This window comes from Sciurus carolinensis, chromosome 4 (assembly GCF_902686445.1).
Source record: "Sciurus carolinensis chromosome 4, mSciCar1.2, whole genome shotgun sequence".
NCBI classification, from domain to species: domain Eukaryota; kingdom Metazoa; phylum Chordata; class Mammalia; order Rodentia; family Sciuridae; genus Sciurus; species Sciurus carolinensis.
Genome location: NC_062216.1, coordinates 4,794,666 through 4,822,365, shown reverse-complemented (window position 1 = coordinate 4,822,365; position 27,700 = coordinate 4,794,666).

The window sequence follows — 27,700 nt, the reverse complement described above, 5'->3', positions numbered from 1 at the left end:
AAAATTAGACATGTACTAAACAGGGGGCAAGGGAGAAAGATGTTCCCTACTCACATAGCTGGCATAGCCAGCGGGTGGTCCAGGACTGACCCCTGAGGCCCACACACCTGTCCAGCAATGGATGGGCGAAACGGGCAGACCAATAGACAAGTGTTGGATTTCAGGCATCTCCTTCCTTATTCTCTGTCAAGATCTGGCTGTTACTTTTTAAAGGTAAAATATTCTTAAGTAAATAAGCATTTACTAAATTTACTTTCTTTCTTGTGTAGATTTTTCTTGTTCCACCTCATTGCAGAGTATTTACAATAATCCCCCATCATTGCCATGTTAAAAGCGCCCAAGCTTCTAGGAGTCAGAACCAGTTTTGCCTTCTTGGTTTTTCCCACAAGGGAGGCCTTGAGGACTGGGGTAAAAACTTTGGTTCTTGTTACATAAACAGGTTTCCTGTTGCTGTGACCCTGTCAACAGGCACGATCTAGTGTGACCGAATCGTACCCAAGCTCCTTCCTGGAGTGCTGTTGCCCTTTGGTCCTTCTGTTTACAGTGCAGGTTGTTGAGCTTCATAAATGAGGGTGGTTTCCCCAAGAAAATCCTGGCCATGCTGACAAGGATGCAGTGACGGATGGCCGACTTGGCTGTGTGACTCCTTCCCTGTGACGTGGCTCCCCGCGGGCACGCCGCAATGCCCACTGAGACGTGGTGGTGGAACAAAACCGCGGCCCGGGATGGCTGGAGTAGGGCGGGGAGCACCAGCTGAGCAAGGTTGGGTGCACCCACCTGTCACCCTAAGGCCGTCTGGCCAGGCAAAGAGGCCCACTCCACGCAGCCCCACAGCCCGACTCCTGAGCAACCACCATCTGATGACCTTGACCTCCTACCCTCCAGGAGCAGCAGGAAAATGGAAGTGGGGCTGACCTCAGTGGACGGCAGGGTCAACCAATAGCAGTGGTGCATTCCCAAAGCCTGATCAGCATCAATCTGGAGCTACAGTGTTGACCCACGTGCTCTATGAACCCCTGGATCAACCTGTGGATGTCCTTCTTCAGATCTGTGAGACAGGAGTTTGGGAAGAAGTTGTGGCGAGCTGCTGGGGTCTGTTGCGACTCTGGAGGGCATGCCACTCTTGAGGGCTCTGACACATCACTCCAAGGTAGTGGAGAAGAATCAGCTGCCGTTCTGGGAGGTGACACAGGCAGGCATGGGCGTCTCCTGCTGCGATGAGCTGCGAACACCAAGTCAGGCTTTCTCCCCGCAGGGACCTGCAGCGGACCTAGCAGAGGAGGGCTCACCCTTCCTCTCCAGCTCTGGTTCCAACTGTGCATCTGCTTCACACAAACCAGCCCCGCCGTCCTCACGGCTGCCTTCCCGGGACATCCCTGCTCCTTCCTCAGTGTGGCGGCTCCCAGCTGCCTTGCCTGGGCTCCGTAGCCTGTGACTCCTGAGGTCTGTGTCGGGCACTCTGAGAAAAACCCGCCTGCGTAACAAATCTCTAGATCTTTCTTCTCTTTAGATCTTCAAGTTTAGGAAGCTGGCTAAGAGAATCTTACTGCCATGTTAAGAATGTTTTTTTCTTACCACTGCCATGGAATAACAAGCCGAGAATTGCCAGCGATTGCTTTCCTCTACTCAGTAGGTTCATTGTTTGCAAGCCTGTATTTGGAGAGATATGCCTGTCACAATTCGGGAAGCTTCTGCTAGGAAGGACCTGGAATCCCAGCAGCGGACCAAGGGCAAAGGGAAGGGAGGAGGGCGAGGCGCTTGGGCATCTGTCTGGGTGTGGCGTGACTCCCAAGGCAGTGGCCAATCCACGTTCAAAGCCTGTGATGGGTGGCGCATCCAAGGGGTCCGCTGTGGTGGCCTGTGCACCACCACAAGCCTGAGGTCAACGGTGGCACTGGAAACAAGAACGGGTTCCTGCTGGTGAGACTGGACTGGGCCAAAGAGTGCCAGGGTGGCCGGAAAACTTGATTTCTGGGCGTGGCTATGAGGGTGTTTTCGGAAGACACTGCCATTTAAATCAGTAGCACGAGGGGAGAGATGGTCTCTCGCCAGTGTGGCTGGGCACCATCAGTCCACCGAGGGCTCAAACAGAGTAGAAAGGCAGAGCGGGGGACTTGACCCTCCTTGAGCTGGGACACATCTGGGGCCCACAGACTTCAGCCCTCTTAGGTTGGTGGCCTTCAGACCTGAACAGAGGCCGAGCCGGGCTCCCTGGTTCTCTGGCCTTCCGCGGGCGCTGCGCCACGCCACAGGCTCCTGGCGGCTCTCTTCCAGGTGGCAGCCTGTGGGACCGTTCAGTCCCCGTGATGGCACGAGCCACTCTCTCGCCATGAGCGTCCTTCCTTATCTCTGTGTCCCGTGGTTCTGTTCCTCCAGAGGCTGTAATACACAGGCTCTGCTCACATTTCCTTTTTTTTAAGTTTGGGAGGCTTGGGGTGAGGAGGCCCTAGGTATGTTTGGGGTGTTCTAAGACCATGGGAGCACTGTTAATAGGCAGTGGGGGCTCCGGTGAACTCCGTTCATCACGGGGTTCCCACCCCAACCCACGTAAATGAGAGCATCGAGAGGAAACGCCCCCGTCAGGGCTGGGCAGGTGTGACGGGGAGAGAAGGCTGCAGGCGGGGGGCGCACCAGCGCTCAGGGGCCCTCCTGCTGGCCCGTCCCACACTGGTATTACCAAGGCTCACACTAGGGGCTCACTGCTGGTGGGGAAGGGTCTCTGCACGTGTGCAGCTTGGACTGCATGGCCTAGGAACAGGCTGGCAGAGCCCCCGCACCGAGTCACCATGTGCACGCACAGTGACGGCCCCGGGGAAGCCAGGTGGCGCGGACTTTGTCCTGTGATTTCAGGACGAGCTCATTCTGCTTTAGCAGGTAGGTGAGCCTCCCCCAGCCCCAGAGCAAAGTATCCTTCTGAAATAAATAAGACACGTCTAAACATGGTACAGTGGTCAGGCCGAGCCCGGCGGGTAGTCCGAGTCCTGTTCCAAGCGGCAGGCTGGCCCCGTCTTCCTGGAAAGGGAGGACTTTTCCCTAAGAGCTCTTTGTATTCTGCTCACCTTTCCCTTTGGATTCAATGTGTTGTCTTAGACCGAAGAAATCCACACCGAGTTTCTGTCTCCCTCATGAATTCTTAAGTGCACCTGGGAAGCCTCTCGTAGACAGCACCTTTGAAACGATGAAACAATTCATTAGCAAATCCTAGAAAATGCCAATTTTGAACAGTCCCTGGCTCTGTCACTGTTTCATTTAATTTTTTAGAAGGTGAATTTGCTGTTCCCGGGAGATGCCTGGGGTCTCAGAGCTACACCCGCGGGGGTCAGCACTGCGGGCTTGTCCTGGTTCACAGCAGCCTCCATCTCTGGAGCACATCTGGATTTGGAAATGGGAAGTCAGAGTCGGAGAATGGAGACCCAGTGGAGGGAATGGCTGGGTTCTGAGTGCTGGTGAGAACCAGGAGGTCAATGGTAGGGAGGGCAGGTGTTCCGCCACCTTACCTTGGCCACCCTGGTGTCCAGCACAGTGTCTACTTGTAACCTGTGTTTGTTGCAACTTTATTAAATGAGTGAGAAAATTCAAGAACCAGTGTTTCTGGGTAGAAATTCCAGTGTTTCTTGTGGTCTGGTTGCTCAGAGCAGCTGGGTATCTCACAGCCTGGCCCTGGGGTGGGCTTTTCCTGCAAGGCTCCTTGGCTGGTTAAACACTGATAACCCTTCTTTGGTGGGAGATTCCACTGCAAAGCTTCAGGAACATTCTGAAGTTTACAGTCATGGTTGCTCTGGTTACCTAATATTGTTCACAGTGTACTCCAAACTTAGTGTCTTAAAAGAAAGATTTTATTATTTGGGGATTTTGTGGGCCAGGAATTTGGGCATGGCTGACTTGGTGACTGTGCTGTAGCTTCCCTGACTGGCTTTCCCTCTGTACGTGGCGGAAGGGTTGGTCTGCAGGGCCCATGTGACTTTCTTTACTTGTTGGGGATCTTGCTGGGATAATGGGAAAGCCAGGTCAGCGAGGACAGAGGACAGTAAAACTGCATGTGGTCTCTCCAGTATCATAGTTCAGCACTGTGGTCCCAAGTGAGTGGGAAGGAAAGCTACTGGTTTTTAAGGGCCCAACAGAGGAACTGGCTTTATTTCTGCTCTACTGTACTGTACTGGTCAAATGGTTGGTCATAGAACTCTCCTAGATTCCACGGCAGAGAACCTCAATCCCACTTCTAATTGGAGGAATGTCAAATAACTTGGCTATTTTTATTTTATTTTATTTATGGGGTGCTGGGGATCAAACCTAGTGCTTGGTTGTAGGAACTACGCAAGCACTCTACTATTAACTATATCCATCACCATTTGATCACAAAGAGCTTCACATTGAAAATGTGTCTCAAAAGCTAAAAGGCAGAAAGGCTCCAAGTATCTACCGATGGATGGTAAATAAAGAAAATCTGGTCCATACACACAATGGAATATTATTTAGCTTTAAAAAAGGAAAGAAATTCTGCTGGGCCGGAATATGCCTGTCATCCCAGTGGCTCAGGAGGCTGAGGCAGGAGGATCAGGAGTTCAAAGTTAGACTCAGAAACTTAGACATTTGGCAACTCAGTGAGACCCTGTCTCTAATAAAATATAAATAAAAAGAACTGGGCATGTGACTCAATGGTTAAGCATCCCTGAGTTCAATCCCCAGTACCAAAAATAGGGGAAGACATTCGAATCTACACTATAATGGAGAGGACATCACATATGGGAAAGAAGCCAGTCGCAAAGAGACGAATACTGAAGGATTCCATCCCTAGGGGCCCTCGGGGTTCCTGGGAGTTAATGTTTGAAGGACACAGTTTTGCAAGTTGAAGAAGGCTCTGGAGGTGATGGTCACTGGCTGCTCAACGCGGTAATGTCCTTATTGCCTCCCAACTGCACATTTGCACGTGGTTAAGGTGGTAAATTTTATGGCACATTGTCACAAATACAATTGGCACAGGAAGACAGCAGTTCCCTGCATTTGAACCGGTGTCTTGCATTTCCACTAACGTCTGCTTTCCTGACGGGCTTGGGGACTCAGTGTTTTCTTTAGGGCTGAGCCTCCTCAGCCCTCCTCTGAGGTTTTGGTACCTGTCTAGGTCCCTTTTCACATATAGGGCAAATTGGACTCACTAAGTAGAAGCCCAGGTATTTCCACTCTTGGCCTCAGTGGGATGAGATAATTAGGTAATTTGTGAGTATCATTTAAAAATCAAGTCTATCGGAGACTGTCTTCAGGAAAATTTCTTCCTAAATTATTAATTCTGTTTTGTTGTCTTATTAAAATAAATAAAGCAGAGCAGGGCAGAGTTCCTAAGAGGCCCTTTAACTCACCTGCCAGCATCTCAGCAGAACAGACTCGCGATGTCTCCTGGAACCTGCCGGCCGTTTGTATGCAAATTAATTCAATTTTCCCTGGCATGGTGGGACCCTGCGGGCTAGGAAGCAACAGCAGCAATTTATCCTGAATTTAGGAAGACTCTCTGTTGTCTTTTGTTCCTTGGTAACATAGTTATTGCCCTGAATTGTTCAATAATCCTCATATTGATAATTTTATTAAAAAGCCAAGTATGACATATGTTCAGAAAAATGCCTGAATCACAAATGTGCAGTTCACTGGATTTTCACAAAGTGCTTTCACCCAGGAACCCGGGCACGGTCAGCCCTTCCTTGTCCGCAGGCGTGCTCTCGGTGCGGGGTGGTGCTCCCTGCTGGCGCGCACCCTGGGGGGAGCCTGCAGCAGGGACCCCTCTGCCGTGCCTCTCCCTCGCCTGCGTGTTCGGGAGACGGGCACCGGGTGCTCCCGGGTCGCAGCCACTCTGCTCTCCTTGCCGAGAGCCACGGCTCCTCTCCTTCTGCTGCTGGGCATTTGGGTCAGTTTGGGTTTGGGTCAGTGTGAAAGCGCTGCTTTTGACCTTCTGATCCTGCCTCTGCTGGGGTTGTGCAGAGGCGGACCCTGTCACCGGGCACACACAGGTGCCACTTTGCCTGCACATTGCGAGCTGTCTTCCTTCCAAAGCTGCAGTGTACGTTTCGTCCTCAGCACCTCACAGGAGTCCCTTTGGGGCTGGGCTGCCGCTCAGCGGTGGAGCTTGGGTAGCAGGGGGTCCCTCTCCAGCTGCACCCCCAGAGTTCCCTTTGCTTCCCCTGCTCCCCAGTCTTGGAATTATTAGCATTTTCCAGCGAGACGCTCTGGTCGTGGGTAGTAGGATTATGTTATGATATTTGCCCTTTATATAACCACTTTTGTAACATGCCTATTAAAGTTATTTGCCCATTTAAAAATATTAGGCCATCTGCCTTTTTTCTTGCTGATGCACAGACATTTAGAAAATATCTTCTAGATACAAGAACTTCATTGACTGAATTTATCTGCAAGTCTGTCCTCCCTCCCAGTGGCTTGCCATTTCACTCACTCAAGTTCTGAGTTTCATTATACAATAGTGTATGATGGTTATTTGATTATTTTTCTTTTTGCACATCATTTTCTGGGTATCTTGTCTTACATAGTTCCCTAATTCAAAGGCAAGGAGAAAGTTTCCTATTTTTTTAAACAAATTTATTGTCTTATGTTTAAATTTTAGATCTATAATATTATTGTGTATGATGGTTAACTTTATGTGCAAACCTAGAGGGTGATTTTGGATGTGCTTAACACTTCTATCAATGGACTCTGAATAAAGCAGATTGCCCTCTGTAATGTGGGAGGGCCTTGTCCATCAGTTGAAGGTCTGAATAGAACAAAGGACAGGGGTCCCCTGCAGCCAGCTTCAGACTGCCTGTGAGCCATGGGCTTTCCAGGCCTCCAGCTTGTCTGCCCACACTGCAGATATTGAGCTGCCAGTCCTCTGAGTGATTGCTTCTCACCTTCAGTCTCTTCACATCTCTGCACACCCCACTGGGTCTGCTGCTCCAGACAACCCTCACCAATCCAGCATGTGAGATGGAGTCAAGACACATTTCCAGTGCCCCAAGACACCTGACGTTAGCCTAGGGCTCCATGGGAACCCAGTTTGCAGCAATTGCTTTAGGAAACACAGCTGAAGGATTCTGTAGATGTATAATTCATTGCTTGCTTTCAGCTGTCCTTTTCCCTTTACAGTCAAGTTGGAATCTCTGGCGTTGGAAGGGGGAATGGGGTAGGATGAGCTGTCACCAGGCACAAAACAGAGGCCTGGGCTGGGATTGTGGCTCAGTGGTTGAGTGCTTGCCTAGCACGTGTGAGGCACTGGGTTCAATTCTCAGCACCACATATAAATAAGTGAAAAAAATAAAGGTCCATCAACAACAAAAAATATATGTAAAAATAATTACCCCCCAAACCAAAAAACAAACAACAACAACAACAACAACAACAAAACCCCAGAGGCCTGCACAGTCCAACAGGGAGCCAGGACGTTGTGCCTGGAGCACAGTTAGGAAAGTCAAGGAGGAGATAGTGCATAGGAACGCCACCAGGAGGAAAAGGGGACCCACGGGTGAGCGGCCGGAGGAGAACCTGGCAAGTGCAATGGCCAGGTGAGGGGCCTTCTGGAAGCATCTTGGGCAGACTGGTGGAGCCAGGAGTAGCTTCAGCCAAGGCGTCCCGCGATGCAGCACGCTCTGATTCTGAATCTTAATCTCCACTCTGCTGCACCTGGATTTCCATGTTAGTCTTTGTTCACAGTGCTGTGGAGGAAAGAAGTCAAGTGGAAGAGATGGTTGTTTCTGAGACATAATCTTATTCAAACAGTAGTAAGTTGGAGGGAGAGGCAGAGGAGGGGGAAACCAGAGTCTCTTGCACTCCCTGATATTTAATTACGCGCAGACCTGCCCTTTAGAACCTGCAGGCACCTCAGGGAAAACTATTATATCAGGTAATGAATTTTTATTACCCTTTATCTTGCACCTGCACTATCTCATTGAGTCTGTAGTTTATTACAGGCTTCATATGGGCTCTTCTGTATCTATGGACTGTGAGGTGGAGCAGGAGGACTTGCTTGGTACGTATGCACCAGTACCGTTTCGGATCCGCAGCAGACCCTGGAATCCTGCAGGATGCTTCCTTTAGGTTTCATTCTGCCTAGGAGTATAGATCAGGGCAGTCCTGGCTCTGATGAGACTTCTGCTGGGGTGAGTGATGGAGCTTCTTGAAGAAGATGTGATTCACATACCGTATGCACTTGACTCTTTAAAAGGCAGAGACTCTGCAGGATTAGAATGTCAGTCAAGTGCTTCTCAATAAATCCTTCCCCTCCCATTTTTTGCCTAGGTAACCAAGTGTTGATTAGGATGATGATGAGGATTGTCTAATTACATTATTTAGACTAGATTTTATGTGTGACGTGCATTCAGCCAGACCTAGGAAAGGTACATTTATTTTTGGTTACATACAGAAGATACTCAATATGGAGTGATTGAGTGAGCCAAAAAAAAAAAAAAAAAAAAGTCACATGTTTCATTTATACTCTGTTTCTCCTTAAGTTTCAGCCCTGCAAAATGATCCCTTTTGTGAATGTCTAATCACTATTACAACCAATACATAATTTCTAGTTCAGTTAAAGGGTAAGACCATGAGACTTTGTTTACCCTAATGGCAATTTATCCAATTTTTATGACCATGAAAGTGCAAACAAAACAACCCAAACCAACAGAAAAACCTTTCTCTGTCATGAAGATGACAAAATGTCAGCACTGGGAATCCCTGAGGCACTGAAATTCGGTGTAAAAGCATCTGGAGCCATTATTGTGGAGGTCCTTTCCCTCTGACCCTTTGTCTGCAGACAAGACTATCAGAGTGTCGTTTCTATGACAAAGGATGCTACACACGGGCAGGCAGAATCCGCTGAGGAAGGCTCCACTTCCTAGATGCTACCACATCTATTTGGGTCCAAATAAGAAACAGATATGAGAACAGAGATTGATGGAGGAAAGAAAGGGAACACAGCAAGGAAATCCACATAACGGCGTACAAGTTGCTCCCAGGAATGTAATCTTTTTGGGTCTCTTTTGACTCACCTTGTTTTCTGCAAGATGAAATACCAAAGCCTAAAGTGGCATGGCTCAGGTTAGGCACACAAGTGGCCCAGTCGCCAGAGTAACAGCAGATCAGGGGCTGACCTGGGTCAGGAGAGGAGATGCTGCAGAATTGTCAGTTGAGTCACTATCGAAGATAGTGTACAGAGGTTGTTATGGGCCCAAAGGAAGAGAATCTGGAAAGTAAGTGTGAGACGTTGTGTGGATCGGGGTGCTTCATAAGCAGCGGTGTGTGTGTGTGTTATTTACTATATGGAATAGGTACACAATATGGAGGCCAACAGTCTTGGGTGGGAGGCTGGGACCCAGGAGAGGCCAGTGCAGGTCAAAGGCCATCAGCTGGAGGGTTCCTTCTCACTTAGGCAGGATCAGTCTTTTGCTCCATTTGGGCTTTCAACTGATTGGATGAGCTTCATCCACGTGATGGAGGACAGTGTGCTTTACTCGAAATCTACAAATTTAAATATTAATCTCTCCCCAAACACCCTCACAGAAGCACCCAGAATAATCTTTACCCAAGTATCTGGGCACCAGGGCCCAACCGAGATGACACACTGAAAGTTAACCGCGGCATCCGCACCCTGCTTCATCTGGTTTTATGGGACAGCAAAGGTCGTCTGCATTCCGACAGGAGCAACCACCCAATCTGCCTGCTTCACAGGCTGCCCGGAGTACGTGCGCTTGCAGGGCGGGAGAGAGAGCCAATCCTCTGTGTCCGTGGGGACGTGAAGTCCTTTTCAGGCTCGCTGGGGAGTGGGGCATGTTGACCTGCTGCCCTTCTGGTTGAACAGAGAACCTGGGAGAAAGATTCTTTATTTCTTTATCCTTTGCTTATGGGGTTTCTCCAATGTAAACTCTTAGGAAAGAAGTACTCGGAAAAGTGGAAACTCATGATCAACATTGAGAATGAGAATCTGTACCCTGGAGGCCCAATTTAACTGTGACCCCAACCCAGGTAAACTCACCACCATTTGCCATCACCTGCGTCCGCTCCCTGGAGGGCAGCCGACTGTCTCAAGCACCACAGGAGAAAGAACAAAGAGCACAGGCCCCGCTTGTCCTGGGTCTCTCAGGCTGAGCCAGACAGCAGCTGCTGCTCACATCAAAGCGAAGCCGGCTTGCAGGAGATCAGACCCTGGCCCTGAGCGCTCTCCTTTTGTTTTAGCGTGATTCCCAGTGCCGGCTCCTGGAGGGGCTCCTTTCAACACTGGCAGAGCTCACTCCTGGCAGCACTCTCCTTTGGACGGGGCAGAAACCAATGGAAATGAACCTTTGACAGTGATGGACAGACCCAGATGTATTTTATAATCATTTAATTTTCCGACTATAAAAGAAACCTCATTCTTGAGTGAAAATGTAAAAAAATGAAAGAAGAGAAATAATAAAAGAGAAAAAAAATCCGACTCTAAGTATCCAATGACTACTGAGTATATTTCGGGTGCCAGGCACTCTGCTCAAAATAACTGCTCAGGGACGTCGGTTCCAGGTATTCCACACAGGTTGGTACATGTGGATTTCCGTAGTCTCTCTTTTTGTGTATGTGTCTCATCCGTATGAATTTTTTTATGTGTGTCTGTGTACACATGACTTTTATTCCAACTTAGGGATTTTGTGCGTGGCTCTGGATATTGCATTTTCACTTAAAAACAATATGAGGGTATTTCCCACGCCTTTGGATTCTTATTGTTGAATGTGTAGATTGGCTTTAATTTTTGCTCTTATAAAAATGCCGTACTGGCGTCTGTGTCTCTGCTTATCTTCTCAGGGCAAATTCTTAGAAATTTGACAGAGTAGGCCAAAAAAGAGTTTCCGACAGCTCTGCAACCTATCTCCACGTTGCTCCTCCAGAATGGCCACCATGTTAGCACATACCATCTTTAATTTCTTGCTCCTTCATCAATGTTGGGTGTTCTTTTAAAATCACACAGTGAACAGAAACAGGGTAGCCAGAGGCTATGGGCACAGACAGCTCTCTGCCAGGGCACTGAAGTCAGAGGGCTGCTGCTGGTGGCTGTCTGATTTTGGAGGAGATGTTTTTAAGCTGTTTCTGCCTCAGTTGGAGATGACAAGAACACTTGCCTCCTAGACCTTTATGAAGATATAATGTTTGATGCATGATAAGATCTTAGAATTTGATGCATGATAAGATCTGAGAATTATATCTGGTGCCTGGGAAACACCAACAAATATTAGTTGCTTTTGTAGCAGTCAGACAGGAGCTTCTAGGGACAGGCTCCCCTCCCAGGCAGATCATGCTGCACTGGACACCACGTTCTTCTGAAGAGCATACACTGGGTTCTCTATTTCCAGAATGGGAAGGCTTGCGATGTCTACCTCCTATCCTCATAAGAATCTTCTTACTCCATCTTCCTCCTCCTCCCCTTCCCTTCCTCTCAACAGCACTTTGTGAGAACTTGCTTTTGCCAGGCACAGTCCCAGGCTGTGGAGGTAGAGGAGTGAACAGATCACCACAAGTCCCTGTGGCCTGGACCTTGGCATCTAGTGCCCTCTTCCTGGACATGCTCCATGCTTCTCTGTGCTGAATTTTGTCCTCACTCATGTGCTCCACAGAACGCTCTTTTCTCTCATTAAAGTAATCCTCCCATTCTTTAACAGCCAGCTCAAACTCCATTGCCTTCACCAAATAATCCTTGACCCCCTCAGCTAGAACTCAAGCGGATCTATTTATTAGACGTGTGCTCTACAAGAAGCACTAATATTGCTCTTTGTGAATGTCTAACACCCTTATTCTTCACTTCCCTCTGACACTTACCAATGTCTACTTTGACTGGTTATTTATGTTAATGGCCCTTCCCTCCTATGAAATGTGGAGTTTTTTGCAGCGAAAATGCAGGACTTATCCATCCTTGTCTCTCTTGCATTACCAACACAAGGCCATGTGTCTAACTGATCTTTAATACATGTTTTTTGAAGAAAATAAACAAAGGAGGGAGCTGACTGTGATTAATGTTGCTTAATATGGGCACACCACAGGCACCAACAAGTTGACCAAAGAAACTTTTCTTAGTCCAAATGGGTGTGAGCCTGTCCCAGGGAGACATGGGGGCAGGCCCGCCAGAGCACCGCAGGTCGTGCCCAGGGATTCTTCCTACCTAATGGCATTTCAGGCTTCGGGGATGGAATGTAGAATTTGATTGTCCAGAGCAAATTTTCCAAAGGATGACTGTCCCGCCTGATTTCCTGAACGCTTGGGTGCTGTGTCAGTTACTTACTGCTGCTGTAACAAATGACTGCAAATCTACTGGCTTAAAACAGCGCGAATTCACCACCTCGCTGTTCAGGAGGTCAGAGGTCCAAGAGGAGCTTCGCTGGGCTCAAGTAAAGGTGTCAGCAAGGCTGGGCCCCTCCGTAGGCTGTACAGGACAAAGCACTTTCTGGTCCTTTTTGCCTTCTAGAGGCTGCCGGCATTCCTCACCCCTACTTTGGTCTTTGCCTTCGTGTCCTTCTCTGACTGTGACCCTCGTGTCTCTCTGCTAAGGATGCTCATGGCAGCATGGACCCAGATAGATAAGCCAGGATCCGCTCCCCATCTCAGGGACCTCGCTTGATCACACCTGCAAAGGGCCTTGTGCCATGTGAGATAATGTAGTTGATTCAGGCTCTCGAATGAGCTCTTGGGGGCACCATATTGCTGCATCACAGCAGTGACGGTCTGACTTCTGGTCCAGCCTGCCTGTGGGGTTGGGGGTAACAGATGGCAGGTGTGACTGTGGTTGGGATGACCTGGACAGAGCAGAGGGCCCTCTTCCTCTGAGTCTGTGTAGCTGGTCTCGCGTGCCAGTGTGCACCCTTCCTGATTTGAACTCTCTTGAGAGCACCCCTTACCTTTGGGACCTACTTCCTGACAAAGGAACTACACATTCTTTTTACATTCCCTCTCGTTCCCATAGTTCTGTTCTCACAGCCTACAATAACAGGAAAGCAGAATGACCAGCTGGGAAATCAATGGTGATAGTGCTGGGATTGAGGGGGTGGAATACCAGCGAGAGAAATGAGGAATGGGGAAATAGTATAATTATAGCATTAATATTATAATTTTTTTTGTCAATAGAACATCTTGTTAGACTTCTTTGTTCATATATATATATATATATATATATATATATGCAAATATGTATTTTGCAATGGAGAATGTCCCCACATTCTCCAGAATTATCACATTCTAATCCTATAGACTTTTTTTTCCTAGTCATGAAAAGTAAGTATATTATTTGCAAAAGCTGAAAAGAGCATCTACAGAGAAGTTATGTTTAAATAATAATATTTTGAAAAAAATCATGATGTAATGAATTTAGTGTTTGTGCCTCTCCCCAAATTCACGGACTGAAATCCTAAGGTGATGGTGTTTGGAGGTAGGTGCAGTCACCAGGGATAATCAGGTCATGAAGGTGGGGGTACTGCTCTTACAGAGGAGAGACAGCTCTCTTACTCCTTTCTGCCATGCTAGGACACAGTGGACTCTAGGAGCCAGGAGGTAGATCCTCCCTAGAAACTGAACCAGCCGGCCCCTTGACCTTGGATTTCCAGGCTCCAGAACTGTGAGAAACAAGTAAGCTAGTCTACGACATTGTGTTACAGCACCCTGAAATGACACACTCCTAAGTCAATGCCACTCTTTGTTTTTCTTTTCCGCATAAGGTTTTTATTCTGAAAAACTGCATCTGCCATGTATGTGTGGGTACTGGCTCAGTACCAGAGGGGGACGGAGCTGCCTTCGTTTTGAACAAACTAAATATCTTCGAAGCAAAATATCAAGCTGGACTCCACACTTTACTCCATTCAGTCGATGACTATCCTTTGTCTGCACATGAGGCAAATTGATTTTGGTCCTCTTACTAGTCACCCCACTAGCAAAGGTTTCTCTCATGATACCAGCCAGTGATAATCTTATCTAAAACATTCTCTGCTTGGAAGCTACTGAGGGCACGGGCAGTGTTTCCCCAGTGTGATGCAGGGAAGTTCGATCCTGGGGAGTTGCCGATTGTCGGTCTCACAGGTGACTGGGAGGCTTGGAGGGACTCAGGGGTGGAAGGAGAGATGGCATCTCGACGAGATACCCTCAGGACACAAATAGCTTTCTAACTTAATATTATTTCACAGAAAATGTGGAAAGAGAATTATGGTTGTCCCTCTTTCTACTTTTAGTCTTGGGTCAGTTTTGCAAGATTAGTCAGGGGAAAAGAAGGGAAAGAAAAACAGAATGACAGTTAACATGTTGAGTGCTCCCTGGAAAAATTTGACTTTGTTACTGTTTAGACGTGAAACTCACTCTGTTCGGTAGGGATTTAATATCTGTGAATTAAAAATTAATTTTTAATATTAACCTCAGTCCAGATTATTTAATTTATATAGCTAAAATGCATAAATCAGAAGTGGTATGTGGATGGAAGCAAAGAATCACAGGCTATATTTTTAGAAGTCATTAGAGATTTTTTTTTGGTGCTCTGTATTTTCTTTAACCTTGAGAAATATATTACACTAAAAAAATGTATCTTCTTCTTTGCTGAAGTATAGAACAAAGTTGTCTAAAATAAGTTCGCCTATCTTCTCTACAACTGGAAAGTAATTGTAAAAATGTTGGGTTCTAATTGGTCCTGGGCCTCCGGAGAGCCGTGGCTTTAGGTTCTCAGGGGAGAGCCGGCTGTCGGCATTGCGCAGCTCTCCACGTACAGTGCCTGTGATAGGAAGGCAGCGGGTGAGCCCTCCCTCTGCAGTTCTGGTCTATGGGCCATGGCCGGGTCCAGTGGCCCCCGAGGCAGAGGTGCCGTGTGCCCAGCCGTGCCTGTGAGAGGGTGTGCCTTCCATGGCACGCACAGCCGTGCGTGGAGAGACCCTGCTGTCCTGTTGACATGATCATCCTACAAATTGTTGGCCCCACTCCTGGGGTGGGGAGTCCCTGCCTCCTGTGTCCAGCTTGCCTACCGCCCTGTGCCGACACCCTTCCCAAGGGCTCACAGACTTTCCACTGGCCTCAGCTTCTCCTCTGTGGGCCCTGGACTTTGCATCTCAGCTTCCTGAGTGAGCCTGACAGATGCTCCGTGCTCTTCCTTAAAAATCTACACAACCTGGTTTTTCATCTTGCTATTTGCCATTGTCACGAGGGGTTAAAAATCCTATTTAACAAGTGGTAGATTGGATTGAAGGGAAATCCAGAATCGTGGAGCCCAAAGACCAGATGAAAATCAAACCCAAGTCCTGTGCTGATGAAGAACTATCCAGGGTGCCAAGATTCGGTCAATGGTTTACACGTGCAGGTTCATTTCCTGCCTGGAACAAGTTTACAAGGCGAGTGTTTCCTCACAAGTTAACTCATCTCTCAGCTGGAGAAACTGAGGCTCAAGAAAGTGAAGTAACTGACTCAGCTGGAGAGTGCTGGGTTCGGCGTTCTACCCTGGCCCTTACGGGTCCTGCCCTTGCTCTTAATCCGTCATCATGGATGTAGCAGGTTGTGTCCACACGGCATGTGTGTACTAACTCAGTTAGGTCTTCTGGCAACCTTGTGAGGTAGATGGTGTCATCATCATCGTCGTCCCCATCTGTCCCCACTTCAAAGGTAAGGAAGTGAGGCACAGAGAGGTTCAGTCACTGCCCAAGGTCTCACAGCTGCTCACTGCTGTCACTTGGGACTTTTCTGAAGGCCCCCGGAGCGCAGGAGTGCACTGCACTGTTTCCAGAGGACAGCTGCCCCTTTGCAGGCTGGACAACTGTGCTGCCAGGGGCGCCTACCCTGCAGACGTTCCTTCCCACGGTTCTGGGGGCGGACACCAGCAATCAGGGTGCCCCAGGTCAGGCCTGGAGGGCTCTCGTCCTGGATTGGTGTTGGCCGTATTCCCACTGTTCCTCACGTACCAATGGGAGAGAGGCTGGGGACAGAGACAGAGACAGAGAAAGACAGCCAACTCTCTTGTGTGCTTTTGAAAGAGATGGATACCATTTAAAGACTTTTTTTATTAGCACGTGCTGACTACAGGCTGCAGTGGGTTTTGGTGTGGTATTTCCACATGTGAGTGTGCAGAGTGTACACTGCTAAACCCAGTCTCATACGGCACCGATCCCACTCATGGAGGCTCCACCCTGTGATGTCCGCCTCCCAGAGGCTGGTTTCAGATATGAGCATGCTGGGGATCAGCGATCCAACATCTCGACTTCAAGAGGACACAGACGTTCAGTCTGCAGCATCACCTCATCACATCACATGGCTGGGGGCATTCAGGCAGGGACACCAAGCCTCCTGGCTTGTCCTGGACTGAAGATGTTCTCTGCTTAGGGGACTTTCAGTGCTAACACTGGGAAGCTTGAGGAGAATTGGGACATGAGCTGGCCATCCCAGATGAGCAGGAACCAAAGTCCCTTCTCTACATCAGTCTAGTGGCATTTTTGTCTACACTATTTAGTTCCACTTACCAGTCGAGTCCTGTGTGCGTGCCTGTGTGTGTGTGTGGGTCCACCCACTGGGAGTCTTGTTTCCTATTTCCACCCTGCAGGTCTAATGTGAGGCTCACATGTCCCTGTTGTAACCATCACAGGAGCCTTACTTAAAATGCCACATCAGTACCTGATGGGCCCGCATCCTTTGGTGGTCTCACTGGGAACCCACGGGCCACAGATGAAATTGATTCTCGTCAGTGTTCAGCTGGAACGGGACCCTCCAGTGGTGTGCCTCCATCCTCTCCACCTTTCCCAATCCTCCTGAAGCCAGGAGCCACGGCCGCCATGGGGGTTTGTAAGGAGAGGCAATCCAGTGACACTCTATGTGACTCCTGGAGGCTGCCACTTACGTGGCTTCTCAAGCCCCCTGTGACCTTTGGCTGGGTGGAGATGTGGGGAACAAATGTGCACTTCTGCTCTGTAGGGGAACCTCCTTTTCCCTCTGACGGCAGGCCCTGGTGTGTGCACGTGCCTCCAAAGCCCAGGGCCATGCCATGAAGAACCTACTATGGTTTGTGCAATTTTCTTCGGTGCCTAGAAGCCTAGAACGAAGAATACTTTTCTACTTTCTGCCATTGTGAAAAACATGTACTGAAGAACACTTTCTTGTCTCAGATCTGCTGCTGGGGAACTCACCCTCGGTCAGTTTTAGGATTGCTGAATAGATGGTGGAACAGCCCCACACCGCCCTGAAGGAATTTCACAAAAATAAAACACAAGATTCCCAAAGAAATCTGCAATTAATGGTCAGGTGGAAATCACAGTTGACCAAATGATGTTTATGATATTTACTTTTCGTAAGAGAAAGGTGAGGATGGAAACACCTCAAAACATATAATAAGAATCCTCTTCAAAACAAAGAGTAATGAACTCTTTCCGTTTGCTTCCTTGCATTCCCTAATTTTTCTGCATTAAAATGGGAACTGACATTTATTGAATGTTTACTACGTGCAAAGCTCTGTGATAAGCACTCCCCACACATTGCTCAGTCCTTGCCAGACAGGTGTGTGTCCCTGTGCTCAGCTAAGGGATTCAGCTCTGCAGGATGAAGAGGTCTGGAGGTATGTGGTGGAGATGGCTGTGCAGTGGGGTGGGTGTGCCTGGTGCCACTGGACTGGATACATTTACATATGGTCACAGGATACATTTTATCCAGTATAATCACATATATTTTATTACCAGAAAACCCTGATAAAAATGGAGACTCGGAGGCAGCACAGCAACAGATTCTTTGCCAAACCTTAGCCAGCCTCCTGGTCCTTTCCCTGTGCCCCCGCTGCCCTTCTCTGACATCCAGTTTCAGCCAATCCTGCCCAGTTGGTTTAAAAGGCTCTGCTCTCCAGGCCCTGGTGTCTGATGGCCCTCCACGCAGCTGCTGGCTCTTCATTCTCACCGGCCTTCAGCAAGATCCTGTCAGGTAAGTTTAGCCAGGTCTCCCTTCACCATGCTCATAGGTTTATGTTACTCTAACGATGCCAAACGGGGTAAGTTTTTAAAGATGGAAGTCTATTTGGCTTGTGGTGGTACAGGCTGGGGAGTCCCAGCTGGAGGGCTTCACCTGGCGGGGCCTTCCTGCTATGTCCTGCCATAGCAGGAGCCTCCCGTGGTGAGAGACGGGCAGGAGGGGGCCATCCTAGCTGTCCCCATGGTCTGGACACCATTCCTGCAGCTTCACAGGCTGATCACTCCTGAAAGGCCCACCTCTTAATACTGTACAGTGGCAGTGAAATTCCAACACGAGTGCTGGAGAATTTCAAACAATGGCACCCACAGAACTTCCTCTTCATGATTTTCATCTGCTGAGCTATGATCCTCACGTGCTTACGCAGTGCGTAGAGCTGAGTGCTGTCTGCCAGGGACACACGCCCCGCTGGGAGCGCCCTGCCTTCTCCATGGTGCTGAACCCAGCCTGGCACTGCTGTAAAGGAGTGTTGCTTTCTTCAGCAGAGGACACCTGGCCCCTGCCAGTTTTCGCAGGGAACACCGCAGCACATTGCACCTCCCATGGCTTCCACTTCCTCCAGGAGGACCTCGATTTCCCATGATGCTTTTTCACTTTGCCTATTTCTGGGGATGACTGCAGGCATGAGGTCAGGGATTCACTGACCTGGCTCTCCATATGACATTGGAACCATGAGCAAGTTCACTTGTTTTCAGGATGCCCAGCGCTGCTCCTAGAAACAGTTTTTGCTACACTGAGATTTCATCTCACTCCAATCAGATTGGCAGCCATCAAGAATACAAACAATAATATAAGAATACAAACAATAATAAATGTTGGAGAGGAGGTGGAGAAAAAGGAGCACTTTTACGTTGTTGTTGGGATTGTAAATTAGTACAACCACTATGGAAATAAGTATGGAGGTTCCTCAAAAGTCTAGGCATGGAACCACCGTATGACCCAGCTATACCATTCCTCAGTATTCATCCTTAAGATGAATACAGTGATACTTCCATACCCATGTTTATAGCAGCACAATAGCCAAACTATGGAACCAGCCTAGGTGTCCATCAGTGGATGAATGGATAAAGAAAATGTGGTATCTATACCCAATGGAATTTCATTCAGCCACAAAGAAGAATGAAATCATGGCATTTGCAGGACAATGGATGGAACTGGAGACCATTATGTTAAGTGAAATAAGCCAAACTCAGAAAGCCAAGGGTCATGTATTTTTCTTTCATATGTGGAAATTAGAAAAAAGGAAAAGAAAGGTGTGGGGAATCTCATGAAAATGGAAGGGAATGAAGCAGAGGAAAGGGACAGGGGAAATACTGGGGAACAGTATTGGCCAAGTTAGATCATTCATTATATCATGTGCATCCAGTGTGGTCACTGAGCAATCCTACCCATGAACTGTTTTTAGTGTTCTTGGGACTTTTTATCTTACTTTCAAAGTTTACTTGAAGGCACGGTGATGGTTATGATAGGAGAATGAATATAAAGGGTGGCTTCAGAGGGACTGGTTTTGAATGTGTCCATGTGTCCTGCTGATTGGATGCAATTTTGTTACTGAATATTTCTCTTTATATTTACTTTCTGCTTTACAGATTTGGTTGGTCTTATTTTTAAAAACACAAGCAAGACCTTATTTTATCGGTGTGATGTTCCGTGGCCAGATGGTATCAGTTCACCCCAGCCGGGCTGGTGCTGCTTGACCACATGCCAAACTGAAAAATAACAGGAGGCATGCTCTTGTGTGGCGTGAAACTGTGACTATCTCAAAGAATTTCCTTCTGGAAGTAAAACTGCTGCTGATAAATGTGATCTCGAGCAACAGCAGAACAGATCTTTCCTGATAGTAAATACATAATCTAATTTCCCATTAGTCTTATGCTTCTGGTGTTCTCCCATGGTCCCTCCATGTAAAGCCATCCTCACAACCTGCATTAACTTCTAAAGTCGGGCAGAGGAAGCCAAACCCATAGAAACAACTTGGAAATGGGAAGGGCTAAATGGGGCCCAGCTGGCCCCATCATCTTTCTATGCACTCAGTTTGCCAAGTTATTCCCTGGAATTCCTTTAGTTACGGTGTTCAGGGCTTGATATTACATAGATCATGCCAATTTAGTTTACAAACCCTGGCCACCAAATTACCCAAACACATTTTTGGAGAAAATTATGAGAATCATTACAAAGCACTGTGAATAGCCATGGAAAGGGAAGACTCTTGGATGTCAGGGGTGTGACAGTGGCCTTTTTTTTTTTCTTGGTGAAAAACATTATGAACACACACTGTCAGTGCTCACAGTGATGAGTTAGCATAACTTGAATACTGAGACCAAACTTGCTGAACCGCAATAATAGAATACAAGTGTGCATCTGAATAATTTTGGATATGTGGCCATGAGTCCTAGGACAGCAGCTATTTTATCACCCTAGTTCTCACTCATAGACCTCCCTCTGTCAATATTGCTTGGGCGGGGTTCCAAGACAGCACAGACGAGGAAGGCTGCAGATCTCAACACCTCAGCAAGAGAATAACTGACTGGGGAGGTGGGCAACTCACAATATTGGAAGGTCAGGAGCTTAGAGGCACTTGGAAATTCTCATTACCAGAAGAGAAAACAGAAAAGAACTTGTTAAGCTGGATCCAGCACCTGCAGCATAAGGGCAGGTCTTATGGGGGTGGGAGTGGGGGTAGAGTAATGAAGACAAAGAAGGAGAAGCAAAGCTGACAAACTTATTTTGGAAACTGTGGTGGGAGGAAAGTCAGATTGAATTAAGTTGGGGCAGGAGCTGCAAAGCCCCTGGTAGACAAGAAATGCTCTGTGTCTCAATTTGCTGGTGGGGAACAGTGGCAGGCAGCCATTTTGCACAGACCATGTCTAAGCTTGCAGCTCCGGAAGCAATTAGATCTCTACAGCTTCCTCCCACCTGGAGATGCCAGTTAATACTATCACAGGGAATGCCTTTGAGGAGGTCACGTGTAACCTGTGTAGTGGGATTGTGAGAGCTAAAGGCTGCCAAGCCCTCCTCCCCCCATCTGCCTCAGGAGTTGGGGTGGAGTAGAACAGGGTGCACAGCCCTTCCCGAGAGTGCGGCGCCTTGGGAGCAACACACACCTGTGCCCACTGAATGCCTCTCCCAGGGACATGCCTACAGAGTGGTGGTACCCTTCTGCTGCTGGCATCTGCCCCTGTGCCTAGGCTGCAGCCTTACACTCCAGCTGCATCCTGACTCCTGGTTGCTCTCTGCCCTGCTTCCTGCTGCCCACCTGTGCCCTGCTGGGTCCTAGCCACTGCCCTGCACATCAGGCACTGGCTGCTAGCCCATACCACGGCTGCCGTGCTCTGATGGGTGCCTCCTTGCCCAAGGCACTGAAAACTACAAGGAGGAGACTATGCTTGCTTTCATAACTACAAGACATGCAAAAGAAGCATCTCCACTTTGAATCTCAGCAAAGGCAACACTGAGTTGTTTTTTAATGATTGCTGCATTACTTGTTTTGTGTAGTGCTTTGTTGTGTCTTCTCTCAGTTTTTTCATGGTTCCAACTGATTTTATGTATTCTTTCAATGAATCGTATTCTTTCCTGGGGACCCCTTTTCTTCTCCCTTGTCTCTCTTTCTTCTTTCTCTCCTCATTTTTTTTCATCTGTCTCCCTTCTTCCCCCATCTAGTTTCCTTTATTTTTTTGTTTTTCCTCTTTTTCCCAATATAATTTATATTAAATAAGTTATCATTAATTTTAGCTTTTCAGCCTATTCTATATCATTTATCACCACTTTTATCATGGGTTAGTAAACTCACAGAGATAACTAGCAGTAAGTTAATATGTGTTGATACATAGTTTGCTCGTGATTTACCACTCTTCTGGTGGTTACTCTTCTCAAAGCAGTGCTTGTGGGAGAAAATATAGGATACAAAAGAACATTTCAATAAAGTGGTAGATATCCTGAAAAACAACCAATCAGTTATCTATGAAATGAAAGGCACAATTGCTCAAGTTAGGGGCTCAGTTGAAAGTCTCTTTAGTAGATTAGATCAAATAGAAGACAGAGTTCCAGAGCTTGAAGGACACTTTGGAGCATTAACAAGGTGTTGAAGACATTGTGAACAGAATATCCATGGACTCTGGGAAACATTAAGAGACCTAACTTAAGCCTCAGAGATATTGAGAACCTATTTAATGCAATAATATCAGAAAAATTTCCAAGCTTTTGGATTGAGATGGACACCCAGATACTGCAGGTATTTAGAACACAAAATAAACAAGGTCAGAAAATAACCTCTCTAGGACACATTATAGTTTAGATGCCAAAAATCCAGATCAGGGTCAAAACTTTAAAAGCTGCAATAGAGAAACACCAGGTCACCAAGAGAGATAAAGTAATGACAACAATAAGAGATTTCTCAGAAGAAACCCTAAAGCCCAGGGCAACTTGGAATGACACATTTCAAGCCCTGAAAGAGGATACCTGCCACCCAAGATGGCTGTATTCCACAAAACTTCCTTCAGAATTGTAGAAGAAATGAAAACGTTCCAATATAAGCATAAATTATAGCAAGTTGTTACTACTAAGCCAGCACTGTAGAAGATACTTAAAGGAATTCCACATGCAGAATAAGATAAAAACAACCAAGAGAACTCACAAAAGTATAAATCTCATTAGAAGAGTGAATAATCAAGTGAAAATTAGGATCAGATAAAATATTAGAAATAAATCAAAATGGCAGGAAAAAAATAAACCTCTCTCTATAACACTGAATATAATATAATATAAATATATTTATATTATAAATATATCCATTTATAAATATAAATAGTCCCAATTCTCCAATTAAAAAAAACACACAAACTAGCAGATTGAATTAACAAACAAGGTCCAACTGTAGGTTGCCTTCAAGAAACCCAGCTTGTAGGCAGATATCCACAGGATGAAAGTGAAAGTATGGAAAAGATATCCCATGCAAATAAAATTGAAAAACATGCAGTAGTTATTCTCATCTGGCAAAATTAATTGGAAAAGACAAAGAAGGTCATGGCACACTGGTAAAGGGGGCAATCCAACACGAAGATGCAATGATAATAAATATTTATGCTCCAAACATTGCAGCACACAACAGAGATATGTGCATATCTGTGTTTACAGGAGCACAAGTCACAATGGGCAGACTCTGGAACCAGCCTAGGTGTCCATCAACAAATACACGGATAAAGAAAATATGAAACACACAGGAATTTTATTCATCTATTAAGAAGAATGGAATTATGTCATTTGTAGGAAAATGGATGGAAATTGAGAACATCATGTCAAGTGAAATAAGTCACATTCAGAAAGTCAAGGATCATAAGTTTTTTCTCATATGTGAAATATATATAGAGAGAAAAAGTGGGGGTTGGGGGAACCTCATGAAAATATAAGGGGGATCGTTAGGGTAGAAGAAGAGAATCAGAGGGAGTGGGGAATGAAGTGGTCAATTAATGTGATGTGCATGAATGAGTATGTTACAATGAATCCCTTTATTATGCATAACTATCATGCACCAATAAAAACATTTACAAAGCACAAATAATATCAACAAATCTCAAAAACATTAATCAAAACCCAAAGATACAACTGTGATTTCAACTTAGAAATTCACTGCCTTTATATAATAAAAGAGTTGTTTGCTGAATGTGTATGACACATTGCTAAATACACTATATGTATTTGTAAATATAAAAAATTACAGGGACCTTGGATAATTTAGGTTTTTCAGCCATCATAGGATGCTTTGGAGTTACCATGAATGCGTTTGGCTCACAGCCCCATATGGCTGAACCAGAGAGCAGACATGTAGGGAATATCCCAGATGCTCGCCAACTCTGGTTTATGCTGAACATTTCCAGGGGCTCTGGAAAGGATAAGTTCCCTGTGTCAGATGCTTTGCCTCCAAGACCAAAGCAAGACACTTGAGAGAGGACAGGGAGAATTGGTGAAGTTCTCATGTCTGAAGTATTTTACATAGAGTTGTGTATTTTTGATTTCCCTGTATCTTGCTACTTTGACAGTATAAATGAAGTTATCTTATTTTTAGTGTGTAATCACCTTGACTCATTGGTCTCACTTGCTGACCTAGCGTAATGGTACTGAGAGTCTTTCACGTGGAAAGAGATGGGCTCAACTTCTGCTTTGCCTTGGCATGCCCTGCCAACCTTTCAAGACAGAGGTCCTGTCCTTGACAATTCTACAGGTGCTTTGACAAAATTCTCTACCTTTGAGAGAGATCAGTACTATTATTTACCAGGGTCCTTGGTTAATCTAGGCGGGTCCTGGATGTGTGGGGTTAGTGGCCTGTTCAGGGATGGGACAGGTGGTGAACATATCAAAGCTTGTTCCCTGTCTTCCTTTCATCTTTCCTTGCTTCCCTACTGTGTAAAAATTGCCCATATTGAACCAAAAAAAGCCCCCAGGATGTCCACTCATGCATTTTGGTCCCTGGGAAAATGTTGTTTCACATACCAATCTCTACTTAGTTCTCTTATAAGAGTTCAGATACTCCTTAAAATTTATTGTTTCCAGTCTAACAGAGGGGAAACGTTGGTTCAAAGTCTCATGGCTCAGGGAGGGTTAAACAACTAACACAAGATTTCACCCTTGTGATTTTGACTCTGAGTCAGTGCTCTGGGCCAAGGTTGGAGCGCTGAACCAGGCAGGGCTGTATTTTGAGCCAGGCATATCAGACAGATGCTACCTCTTTCATTTTTAGTTGTTTGGGCCCTGACATGGATTCTAAAAGCAACAGATGGTGCTTAAAAAAATAAGCAACACTCCAAACAGAAACAAATCCATCTTTACATATATGCATTAATAAAGATACTATATAAATAGGCAAAAAATATACCATCGGGTAATCTTAACATGATTGAAGAGGAGGCATAAGGGCCTAATTGTACATCAGAGACTTGATTCCTAAGTAGTTCTAAGCCTAGCTGTCAGAAACTTTTTCTTTTCCTTTCTGCTCGTATCCAGTTCTGGAAGAGTGAGGTGGTTGGGGAGGAGGATGGTTCTGTGTGTGATTAGCACAGAAATGTGTCCTTGAAAGAGGAACAGTAATCTGTCAGGCTGTTTGTGTAACCTCTGCCAAAATCTAGTGTCTCTCCAGATTCACAAATGACGCTCTTGACTCAGGGAATGCATCACTGAGCTGATTGTCTGTGTAAATGTTGAGAACACACACAAAGAAACAAGAACCAAGAAGCATTTTAGAAAAGGCATAAGACTATTTCTGTTATCTGACCTACTAGACAAATAACAGCTACTGGTGGAACAAAAAAGTAGGCAAGCTCAGCTGATAAATGAGCCCAGCAACAGGAAAAAAATTTTCACTGCAGGCGTGGCTAGAAAATCATAGGTACCCATATGGTCTATGCTCCTTGGAAACTTCAGGTGCACCCACAGTTAAGATAAAAGTGCATTTTAATTTGGTAAGCCATTCTCTTTGCTTTCATCTTTATTTTCTTGAAATAAATCACCAGATAATGTCTTTGATGTGTGAAGAGAAGAAATTGGAACTTTTTTGGCATTAAATGGTGCAAAGACAACATCTCTATGGTGAAACTCTCAAGTCTGTCCCAGTTACCTGCTGCAATGGGTAGAAAGATTTTATGATCGACTCGGAACTACCCATTCTGGGTAGCACAATTCAGCAAAAGAGGTGATGTGCAGCAGCCTTCGAATTTATGGTGCTATGGCACGTCACTGGTGCATCACCCTGACATTTTGTGGCAGTCCTAACGTCTGCATGCTACTTCGCCTGGATCCACTGACACATTGTGGAAATGGATGCGTGTTCGTGTCACCGTGCTGGGGAGGGGTCCACAGGAGGGGAATGTGTCATAGATTAGACGTGGGATGCTGGGTTGGTGGCACGTGCTTTGGTTTACATGGGCTGTGTGGGGAGATAACTGAGCTGGCGGACGGTGGGCAGCAGAGGCTGTCGGGCAGCTCCCGTGCATGTTTTCTCCCTGTGTACATAATGAGGCGCAGGCGTCTGTTTCTCTGGGACTCATTCAAGCATTCAGTAAGTGACGTTCCAATGAGCTGGAACCTCTTCCTTCAGCAGATGTTTCTGCAAATTGTTTTCCTGCTGCCACTACTTCATAAGGCATCTCTGACTCACTTGATGGCTTAACTGTCTGAGGACTTAAATGGCTCCCTCAAGCTATTTTGCATCCTCCCTGTCCCCTTGAAGTCACAGTTTGGGCCACCTTTGTGGTGGGCGTGGACGATCACCGGAACTATGCTTTTCTCTTGCCTCTACCTCTGAGGCAATGGATTTGCATTAGAGACCCACCTGATTCTGCAGGTTTCTCGCTGAAGATGGATTGACCTAGCACCCACATCCTGTTCCCAAGTGGGACAGAGTTGTTGTCCCAGGAAACTACCCTCAGTGATACTGCAAAGCCAACTAATTTTAAAGTCACCCTCTGTTTGGGTTTTTAACATACATTTTTAAGCTGTTGTTGGACCTGCTGGAGGAATGGAGTTTACCCTCGTTCCCAGACCTTCCGTATGCTTGTTAAGTCAGGGGCGCCTTCTGGTTTTTTTTTTTTTTTTTTTTTTTTTTTTTTTTTTTGCGGTGCTGGGGATTGAACCCAGGGCCTTGTGCTTGTAAGGCAAGCACTCTACCAACTGAGCTATCTCCCCAGCCCTTAGGGGTGCCTTCTGGACTGCACTTCTCCTGGTACATGTCCCCAACCTTGCACGAGGGAACTGGAATAACAGACGCTCAGAGAGGTTGATATTCATCCCTTGGTTAACATACCGCGTGGCGCCCGCAGGTGATAAGGCAGAGAGTCTTAATTTCTATCTCATAAGCTCCATTATTGTTTATTCACATTTCACCCCAAGCAAGTGTCACATTTCTAATGACACATAAAGGAAAGGTTTTCAGCAGGCAGACGCTGGCTGCAAGTCGGTCACGCATCTCAGCTATGGCTGCCCTCTCGGCTCCGGCCTCACCGACAGGGTCAGGGTCCGATTCAGGTCTGCACTCGCTTTCCTGGGGTCCTCGATCCTTGGGACTGCCACTGGGAACGATTCTTCTGAGTCCAGAACTTCAGGGGGTGGAAGAGGGCCCTCCCGGCGTCTGAAGGCATTTGTTACACATTTTCTGAAACGAATTTGTAAACATTGAGGCTGCAAAGCTCCTTTTGCTCGCGTTTGAGTGGTTGTGAAATGACAGTCCACTCTGAATTTTAAAATTTGCTGTTGCTGTTTAATATTTATGTGCTTCTGCAGTGCTGTCTATCATGCTCAATTTAAAGGCATATACACAAGAAACAAAATAGCATGCCACCGTCAGAATGACCCTAACCCGAGAGAAAGACAAAGCAGCAAAAACTCTAACCAGCAAATCACTAATGAGAGCTTCCAGCCCCATCTTTGTGTGAATCTTCTGAACATTTAGGTCAAATTGGTATTTGGGCTAATCATGATTGGAAGAATGCTGGTCATGGAGAGATGATGAATATTCTGGAACACAGTTGAATCAATGAGAACAGGGTCAGAGGCAACAGGATTGAAGTAGCTTAAGGAAGGGTAATATCTTTACTCCTTAAACTAAGTATGGGTCAGGGGTATGTGTGACTCATCCCCGGGGTCAAACAATGCACTGGTCTCTGGTCTCTCTCCATCCTTTTCTTGACTCTACTTTCCTTCACATGTTGACTTTACTCTCAGGCACGACCTGACTGCCGGATAGGAATGGTGACTAGTGCTGTTTGGG